Here is a 9,850-nt window from a genome sequence, read left to right as displayed (position 1 = left end):
CCAGAATGTGAATTTATCTGGGCTACTAAACTATTTGAAGCATTACATAGCTCCAATAAGAAAAAAAGGAAACATGCAGATGATAGTATTAATGATCCCTGTTTGAAAGAGAAAGCAACCCTTTTCAAGACATTCTAAATAACCATATAATTCATATGCATTGACCGAACACTTTGGTGACAATTTCTTGTTGCTTTTCTTGAGCTTGATAAGTTCAAAGTTGCATAAACACAAACCAGAAAATAGATTAATTTTACAGGACGGAACTGTTTGATACTACCTTCAGAGGTACTCTGTTGACTTCCATATCCACATACAACATTACCTGTCCGTAGGAAAATGCATGAATTATATTCATACAGTTAACCAGCTACAAAAAGTAGTAAGCAGCCACATACCACTCGGCACTCGTGCAAATGCTTCAGGATTATACTCCAGTGCAGCTTCCCAATTTTCATCAATCCCTTTTTGCAACCTATAAAGAAATCAACCTACACCAACCAAAGTATGCGTATTGATCATCAACGTAATAATGACAATGTTTTTCAAAAGCTGTGGAGTTCCAATGCTGCTTTAACTGGTTTCTCATAGAAATACCTCATATGAACAACATATCTAGCTAAAGGATCTATTTATTTTCTCTTTTAGCCACAAAGATGGTAACAGCTCAGGCAGGAGAGACAAACTTTGTTAAAAAGGATGTGGAAACATATATTTCATGTCAATGATCAAGATTCCAATTCATGTCAATGGTCATGACCTCATATTAAGTCAATGATCATGACCTCTTTCCTGCTCTAGTGACTTCCAAGGTCATACTCATAATATCAATTGGAGGAAACAATAATCATGCTACTTTGCTATTTTGCTACTTATATATACAAATTGAAAGATAGTACATAAGTAGATTATGTTTACAAACACATGGATTTTCTGTTTAAAAAAAATCCTCAAATAACCTTCGTAACTATTTGATATTTTTTGCCATTATTAGAAGTCAAAGTTTTATTTAATTATAAAATAGCTAAACCTCAAGACATAACTAATCGGCGACACCACAAGGTTTAAAATGTAGCCTCATTACTCTGACAGCATAATTTGAAGAATAGTATGATCAGTAAATGGATGGCATAATAACCTGCCAAATGGCAGCTTATTATTTTTTTCTGTGCTTCAACATCAAAAGGATCTGCAGACATCAAAGCCTAGAAACCCAGGAGGAAAAAAGCAGCATAAGCAAGTGTATGCATATTAATATTGCTCATAGTCTAGCACTTGCATCATGCACATACTCAAGAACTAACATAAAAATTATTTATCCATGGATGCCACATTCACACAGCGTCATCAAATCATGAATACTTGATTAGCACCACTAAGACAAACTACAACAGCCACATAAAATTATGAAATAATATGTCAAATAACAGCTCAAGTTTGTGTCCTTTATTTTTAAGATAGATAAGTTAGTATCTACAAAAGATAGTACGGCTAAAAGTATATTTTTCTCCAAAGACAAGAATAAGAAAAAAAACGAGTTATATTGCAATGGCACTTACAAGCTCCTCTACTTGTTTACGCTGATACTCCAATCTCTGTTGATGACGTTCACGCAGCACTGCAGCAGGTTCTACAGTCCATCAAGGTCATCTCCAAGTATTGCTTGTGACATTGGTGGATCAGCCTACAATATAAGCAATTATGATTGATCTTAACAAATATACCAAACAAAGTAGAGATGCTAATGGCCAAAAAAAAAAGAGTAGCATTTTGCCTTCGACAGTTAAAACTGTTGAGAATTACCTACAGATTTACATTCCTCACAAATACCAAGAATCACCAATGAGGAAAAAAAATCATTTTAAACAACTAAAAGAAAAAAAATCAGAATCATTTTATATAACTAGTTAAACTTACATAAGTCACTCATTCTCAAGTAAAATTAACCAGAAGCTACAAACAGAGAGCAGTAAGAACTAGGCAATGCAGTCTTTTATATCTGATGATGGCATATGCATTCAGCAGCAGTTTTTCAATATGGCTTACAAGGAAGCTATTATCTGTGTAGATTTCGAGACCATCTAGATTAGCAATCTGCAATCAGCAATACTAGCTAACTACAATGCCAATGAGATTGCCTTCTAGAGGCAATTCAACTTGTGGATCACCACAAATCAAGAAGTGAGCCTCTCAATCAGAAATTCCAAGGTGTAGGCATCTATATAAGTTTTGCCTGCCTATAATTTATTTCAAAATGTTCATATAAAGCAACAACATACATGAGTCCATTATATCTGAAACAATAATATGTTGAGCACTTCAAATGGTGACATTGAAGACAAGAAATACATGAGAGAAACTATGCACAATGGTTAAATGAAGCACCTACATCATAGGATTAACTAAATGACAGAATATATAATTACTGGGGAAATCAAATTAAAGAGAATCTGATCAACATATATACCACAAGAAGTAAAATCATTAACTACATTATCAATTGTTGGAAATCTTCCAGTCCCACGCATCCAGGCAAACATTTCAATGGATGGCTATTGTAAATTTAACAGTTCAAAGTGATCCAATTCATAAAGAAAGCCCAGGAAAGGAACAGGCAACCATTTAGAAATCCAAATACATCCACTCACAACACAAAGTTTTAATATAAGTGAGATCATGTTACTTATTATGCATAGCTTAACAACCAGAAGCAGTTCATTCAGTAGCCACATGTCTCTGGACAAAATCATGGCTTCAAGAATTTCTTAAAATGTGCATACAATAAGAACTTGCACAGACTCATACCTGAACCAATCGAGCCATTGACTCTGGATCATTACGAATGTGCTGCTGGAAAGCACTAGGATTCACAGCTGAACCATCAGGATTCAGTCTTAGACTATCGTTGTTCACCCTGAAACATAGAGCATAAATTCTCCATTGAAATCCAAACAATCAAACCAACTGAGCAAAATCATGCAAAACACATTATTTCAATTCTACAAAATGAACCAATCATTCAAAAGTAAAAAATTCCGCAATTTAAGAAAGAATAGAATCAACCAAAGCATCATCATCATATCTCCATCCTTCACACCAACCCCACTCAATCAATCAGAATTGTCCAGCTCCTTCCCATTGAAGTGCAGCTTCTGCTGATGCAGCGAAACAGTTGTCTGCATAAAACCCAAACCCACAATAAGCCATCAAAACCTCAATCTCTACCACCCAAAAAAAAAAAGCTAATTTTCTTCCATAAACTCCTCACCTCGACTTCAAGAAGCGCTTTCAGGTTCTCCACCTGCAAGAGCAACAAGACGATGAGAAAAAAAAAAAAGATCAAACCTTTAAAGCCCAAGGAAAGCAGGAAGAGGCTCTTACAGATTCATCAGGATCGACGTCTAACGTGATGAATTGCTCATCAGAGATCATCACAGTGATCTTCATTGCTCCTCGTTCGAAACAATCGATGAAGCAAACCCTAGAAACCAAATCAAGCGTTCGAATTTAAGACAGAGTTCTTTGAACCTTGCTTCGGGTGAAACCGTGAAAGAGTTGAGAAGGGTTTAGGAATCAAGGGTTCTTTGAACCTTGCTTGGAGTGAAGGGTTGAGGGTGAAGTAAAAGTTTGGGAGATAATTCGGGGATTGAAAACTAAGGATGGCAATGGATCGAATCGGATCGGGTCGGGTCGGGTCGGGTCAGATCGGGTACAGGTTTTACCATACCCGCATCTGAATCCACTACCCCGGCCCCATACCTAAACTCGAACCCGACGAGTTTTCAAAATCCCAACCCACACCCGCCTTGACCCTATTTAAAAAATTTTAAAATAAAATAAATATACCAAATAAAAATTAAAAATATCAATAAAAATCATAGTTTTTTTTATTTAAATGAACACCATAGAGTCGGAATTAAAAGTATATATATCAAAGCAATACTAAATAGACAAATTCAACACCATAGAGTAAGAATTTTAAAAACCCTAACAAAAAAATTAAATATATATAATTGGGTATATTTGTTAATTGAATTTTGGGTCGGATTTGGGTTTGGGTTCGAGTCAGGTATTAGGATTCCCATACCCACACCCGCACCTGCTTTACATTAGTCGGGTATTACCCGAATCTGACCCGAAACCCGGTCAAATCGGGTTTTACCCGTCAAACTCTGGCCGGGTCGGGTCGGGTTTGGATATAATTACCATCCCTATTGAAAACACCCCATTTTACTTCCATTTCTCAATCTTATATAAGGTTGAGAAAGTTGATATTTTTTTAAGACAAAAATACCTTACTACAATATTGTAATTAACTAGCATCCTATTTTATTACAAGATGGGAATGAATGGTAGAAAACTCAACCCCTAACCTTGAGAGTTTTGTCTCCTCCTCCCATCTCCGGTGATCCTCGGTAACTCTCGTTGGAGACCTGTCAAACCTCCGATAAGTAAGTTTTTTTTTTTTTTTTTTTTTTTTTTTTTAATTTATCATTTTATTAAATTAAACAAGTAATATTCTTTATTATTGAAGCTATATCTCAAAGGGTAAGCATTTTATATTGGTAATATTATTTTATGTTTCTTAATTTAGGAAAACAAACATTAAAAATGCGCTAGAGACATCAAGGATATTTTGGTAATATTAGCACAAACTCTTATTTTTCTTTACCTCCAATCCAAACACAAAAAGTTACATAACATTTCTTTACTTTACTCTTGCCCCAAGCAAGATATAAATTCAACCCTTACATTCTCTTCCCTTCCCTTACTTAACCTTACTTTATGAACCTTCACCACGCTCCATCCAAGCAAGGCCTGAGAGGCAACAGAGAAGAGAGCGAGATCGCCTACAAGAGACTATGCAACGAAGTGCTTTTACTTGCAAAGAAAGCTTGAGGTTTTCAATGGACGGATTAGCCCTTCGATCTCTTTACGGATTCGGGTTTTTTTGACAAATTATAGTCCGATCCAATATAAAAATTCTTAAATATTGGCTTGATATCCTTGGGATGAAGCCAAATCTTGATCTCTTTTAATCCAATGGTCTAGATTGCTCTATTGTTTATATAGGGTTATGTTTGTTGGGTGTTGTGAGAATGAGAGAAAAGGGAGAAAGATAGAGAGGTGAGTTCTCTTGTATTTGGAGAGTGGAAAGAGTGAAGGTGTAGAGGAGAGCTCTTGTTTTTGCTTAATCTCATTAAAGCAAGGTAAGATCCTTGTTTTTGAGGTAAAGCTTGTTTTAGAGCTTGGTAATCCTCTTGTGGCTTTATGTCTATTTCTTGTACTCTTGTACTCTTGTTATTCCCCCATGATATAGTGAAGCATTGTTCTCCCGTGGATGTAGGCTTGTTCTTAGCCGAACCACGTTAAATTGGTGTCTCTTACTTTATTCTTGTGAGATTGGTTGTATGTTATCCTTGTATTGCCCATTCATTGTGTGATTGCTAGGTATTGTGATATTGCACACCAAGTGTTCGACGAATTGCCATACTAGTTCCGCGCTTCTTCACACGCAACAAAAATAGTTCCAATTTATCTAATTAAATAATTTTAAAAAAATCATTTTCTTTTAAATTTCAATGAGTTATTATAATTAATCAAGTATTGATTTATTTATGCCAAGCCCCAAACCCGGCTCTTTGGACCAGTTGCGCTAACAAGCGGCCGCATACCCACAAGGTTTAGACCAAGTGGCACACAAGGCCTCAATATTTGTCTCACAAAACAAAAAAAAAGTAAAACAAAGTAACAACTTCACAAAAGCAAAGGAATTCAAGGGATACAAATAACCAGTTTGCAACTATTGATCAAAGGAAATTCTAAAATACAAGAGTCAAAGCTTTAAACAAATAACAAGTTCTAGGTTCACAAGTAGAAGAACTATTTACATGCTAATCAACTAGTATTCGCTTAATGGTCCCACTAAACTATTCACCACACACTTGCTCCTGATCTGAAAAAGAGAAAACAATTATTTATGAGCTTGACAGCCCAGTAAGCAACCACTAAAAATATTGGGATTATAAAAAGCCTAAAAAATTCAAAATAAAAATCAGTAATATGATATAGCAGAACAATTACCAAAATACAATTCTAAAAACAAAACAAAAACATCCAACATAGGCTGATTTTCAGATAAATACAGTATATATCTCCCAATAATTATAGTCAAAACAAAAATATCAGAGTTCATTTGTTTATCCTCTGTAAACCAAGCAAGAATATCAGAGGTCGTTATTCTTCACCGACAGAATGGTGCGGAACTATAGTCTCTAAACAGAATTACATGTCGACAAGGTTAGTGTTTAACCCCCAGTAGGGGTGGCAAAAATTCAGGTCCGGACAAAACCGAGTCCGGACAACTACTAATATAAATAGAAAAACTTGTGTTCGGACCCGGCCCAGTTTAAAATTCGGACAAACTTGGCATGTCCAAACCCGGTTTATTTTAAAATCGGGTTGTCTGGATGTCCAAATTTGTCCGAATTCTATAAGCTATTTTTAAGTTCGCTCAAATATTAAATTATACAAAAATAATTTAATTCACATTAAATGCAAAAAAAAAACATCAATAATCCAAAACTCAACTCAAATTATAGAAAAATCTAAGTCTTAATAGAAAAAACAATATATGTTTAAAGTTTTTAGAAGAATGGGCTTAAAACAAATGGGCCTAAGGTTGTGGGCTTTTAAAGTTTTAGGGGTTAAAAGGGCCCGGTTGTCCGAATTTCTATGTCCGGACCCGGCTCGGATTTAAATCCGAACAACCAAGCCATGTCTGGACCCGGCCCGCATTTGCAAACCTTATGTCCAAACCCTTTTTATTCCGGGCCGGCGGGTCCGGACAGATTATTGCCACCCCTAACCCCCAGTGACAGGGTTAGTGCATAATTAATTGGGACTAATTTCTATGTCAAAATACTTTATGTTCAAAAAACAACAAAGTATCAAAGTTCAAATCAAGCAAAATACAAATTAATTTGCCAAACAAAATTTTAACAATCGCATGATCCCACTTTTATAATATCAAAATAAACCAGTTGTTTAAATTCAAACTTGAACAAATAATTTATACAAATTCCAATTAAATAAATAATTAAAATAATTAAAAAGAAAAGATATAGTTGCCCAAAAATTTATAAACTAAATAATTCGAGAAATAATAACAATCATAATTTTGAAAATGAATTAATTCAACAAAATATGATTATATAAATTAATTAAATAATCATACAATATTTAATAAGTGATGAAGACTACGTAGATATAGTAGGATTTATATGTGGTTATTAACCTGATTAACACCCAAAAATACTCTCAAAATCTTACACCAAATCAAGGCTTTTGGCATATCCAATATTTGGGAAGAGATCCTGTTAGTTTTCAATAACAATATTTGATGATGTTGCAAAGCTTAAGAGGCTAATAATCAAAATAATATTACAAAATGAGATTGTAGAAGGGTACAAATGCAAAAAGTTCAAATTATTATTCTATGCTCACAAATATTGATTTTTGCTATGGTACAATAGCGATTACCCACTCTAAAGGCCATATCAATAATTCCAACTTGACCATTGAGTACTAAAACCATCATAACTTCATATATACTTCTCCAAACCACAAATTTCAAGATTTTGGGAAAAATAGACACCTAAGACTATAACATAGCTGAAATTTACATAATTTAGAGTACTACTCAATTTATAGCATTCAATTGAATATCCAACTATTTCTGCAGGCTTGTAATTCAAGTGTATCCCTTTCAAATATGTATATCTCTCAATCTACAACTTCAAAAGCAATAGTATTTTATGTACAATCAGATAACTCAGTAGTGCATCACTTTATTATTTTATACTTTACCAGATACAGCATCTAAGCCCATGAAAAACACCGAACAAACTTCAGATTCTGCATAATAATATCATTTGGCACAACTACACTAATAATGCTATAACTTTTAAACTACGGATCCAAAGAATCCGAATTTTTGCAGGTATCTAGAAAACATCAAACTCTATGACTTTCTTATTTCACTCTTCTCCAAATTCCACCTATAAGACCATGAAATTGTCTAACCAATCTTTATATTTTTTTCTATAGAAATATCATATGAGTACAAGTATAGTAATATGCCTATAACTCAACCATTACAGAGCCATAAATTCTGAAATTTCTCAAATCCATAGACCATGTCGACTTCTACAACTTTACTAATATAATTCTATAACTAATTCAAGCTCTATATAGAATAAGAAGCTAATCTAACCCATCAATCATTAACATCTGACATTAATAGATCAAGATCTAGAAAACAACAATGAAAATTTTACAACTTAGCTAAAGATCCAAGGAAGAGGATGCTTACCTCAACAAAAAGTGAAACACCCTTGATGATGAGACTCTTTTTCCCGTCCACGCCAGTGGCACCACACGCAAATAGGGAGAGAAAGATGAGGCTAGGTCTCACTTTTCCTAAACGGTGATCTAAATCAGAAGGAGGCAAAGAGGTGGCTAGGGTTTCAAACTGAAAACATAAAATCAATGGGGTAGGATTAAATATGCCTAGGATTAAATAGGGATGGGGCTTATAATTTACGATTTAAGTGGTTAGAAATTATTATTCGATTTTATTTTAAAATATTATTAGTTTATAATTAAAGTTATATATTTAGTTATTTATATTTATTTGATTTATCAGTTGATTATTATATACATCTATAAAAGCTTTTTTTTTTTTTGAAAAAGTGGATAAACCACGAATTCATTGCAACAAAAAAGGGGTTACAGAGGGAGAAAAAACAACAGAGATGACAGGGGAAGAAAAACAACAAAGAAACAAGAAAACACACATCACTAGGGGTGAAGGGACACCATAACAACACAACAGACTTGAACAACAAGGGTGGAAGTAGCGCAAGCTACCACCATAGGGGGAAGATACTCAAGAGCTAGGAGTGCCACCCGAGGGAGGGTCTACTGGCACGCTTGCCCAAGTAGGCGGCTCGTTAGGAGTGTGAGACCTGGATTCCAAGAAGTCCAAGCTGCGCTTGATCGTCTGGAAAAAATCCTCAAGTTACACTCTAGCCGTATCAGGAGCTGCAGAGATCCAATCGATGAGCAAACGATCAATTTTACAGATTATAGTTGAGACATCATAAAATGTAAATGTAAAATGATGCCAATTTCGCTTAGTCCAGATACTCCAACAGATAGCCCTAATTACGATATTTCCCAGGGGTTTCAAGTGTTGGGAACCAAACGTGGCCCAGTAGGACCAAGCCTCCGCCAAAGAGGACGGAAGAGGGGCATTAAAGAGTGACGCAAAGTGAGCCCATATCCTCGATGAGAAATGGTAAGTAATAAGAAAGTGAGAAGTCCCTTCCTTAGTAGCGTGACAGAGCACAAAAGTGTTGGTGGAGATAAAGTTGCACCTCCATTTTGCCAAGTTATCCAAAGTGAGGATTTTGTTATGGAGGACAATCCAGAAGAAGGCTTTCACTTCCAGCGGACAATGACCCCTCTAGAGGGCCTTGGCCCAAGCACAGTAAAGTCCACTATCGTTGAGGAAGGAGTAGAAGGATTTAACCATAAAACCCTGATTAGACCAACACCAAGTCTTGAAATATGAGCTTAAGGATAAAACCAAAGAGAGTCTTAAGGGGAGGAGCTCATGAAAACATGGGTCCGAATTAGCCAGAATAAAATCTGCCACTTGTTGTTCAATGCAGATCTGTCGATCCAATTGTCCAGCCAAAAGGAGGTATTCCTCCCATCTTTGATTGAGACCTCAATACTAGAGATAAAAGGGGCTCGACAACTTAAGGTACCATTCCAGAAGAAG

At 35.3% G+C, this 9,850-nt stretch overlaps 1 pseudogene; it reads right to left on the bottom strand.

Moving 5' to 3' along the window:
* Positions 1-290: 290 nt before the first annotated feature.
* Positions 291-3,600, bottom strand: LOC120266535 (annotated as a pseudogene).
* Between the last annotated feature and the right edge of the window lie 6,250 nt (positions 3,601-9,850).

Source organism: Dioscorea cayenensis, chromosome 8 (assembly GCF_009730915.1).
Source record: "Dioscorea cayenensis subsp. rotundata cultivar TDr96_F1 chromosome 8, TDr96_F1_v2_PseudoChromosome.rev07_lg8_w22 25.fasta, whole genome shotgun sequence".
In the NCBI taxonomy this organism is placed as follows: domain Eukaryota; kingdom Viridiplantae; phylum Streptophyta; class Magnoliopsida; order Dioscoreales; family Dioscoreaceae; genus Dioscorea; species Dioscorea cayenensis.
Note: the sequence above shows the minus strand (reverse complement) of the source record. Positions and strands in the feature narration are given on the sequence as shown.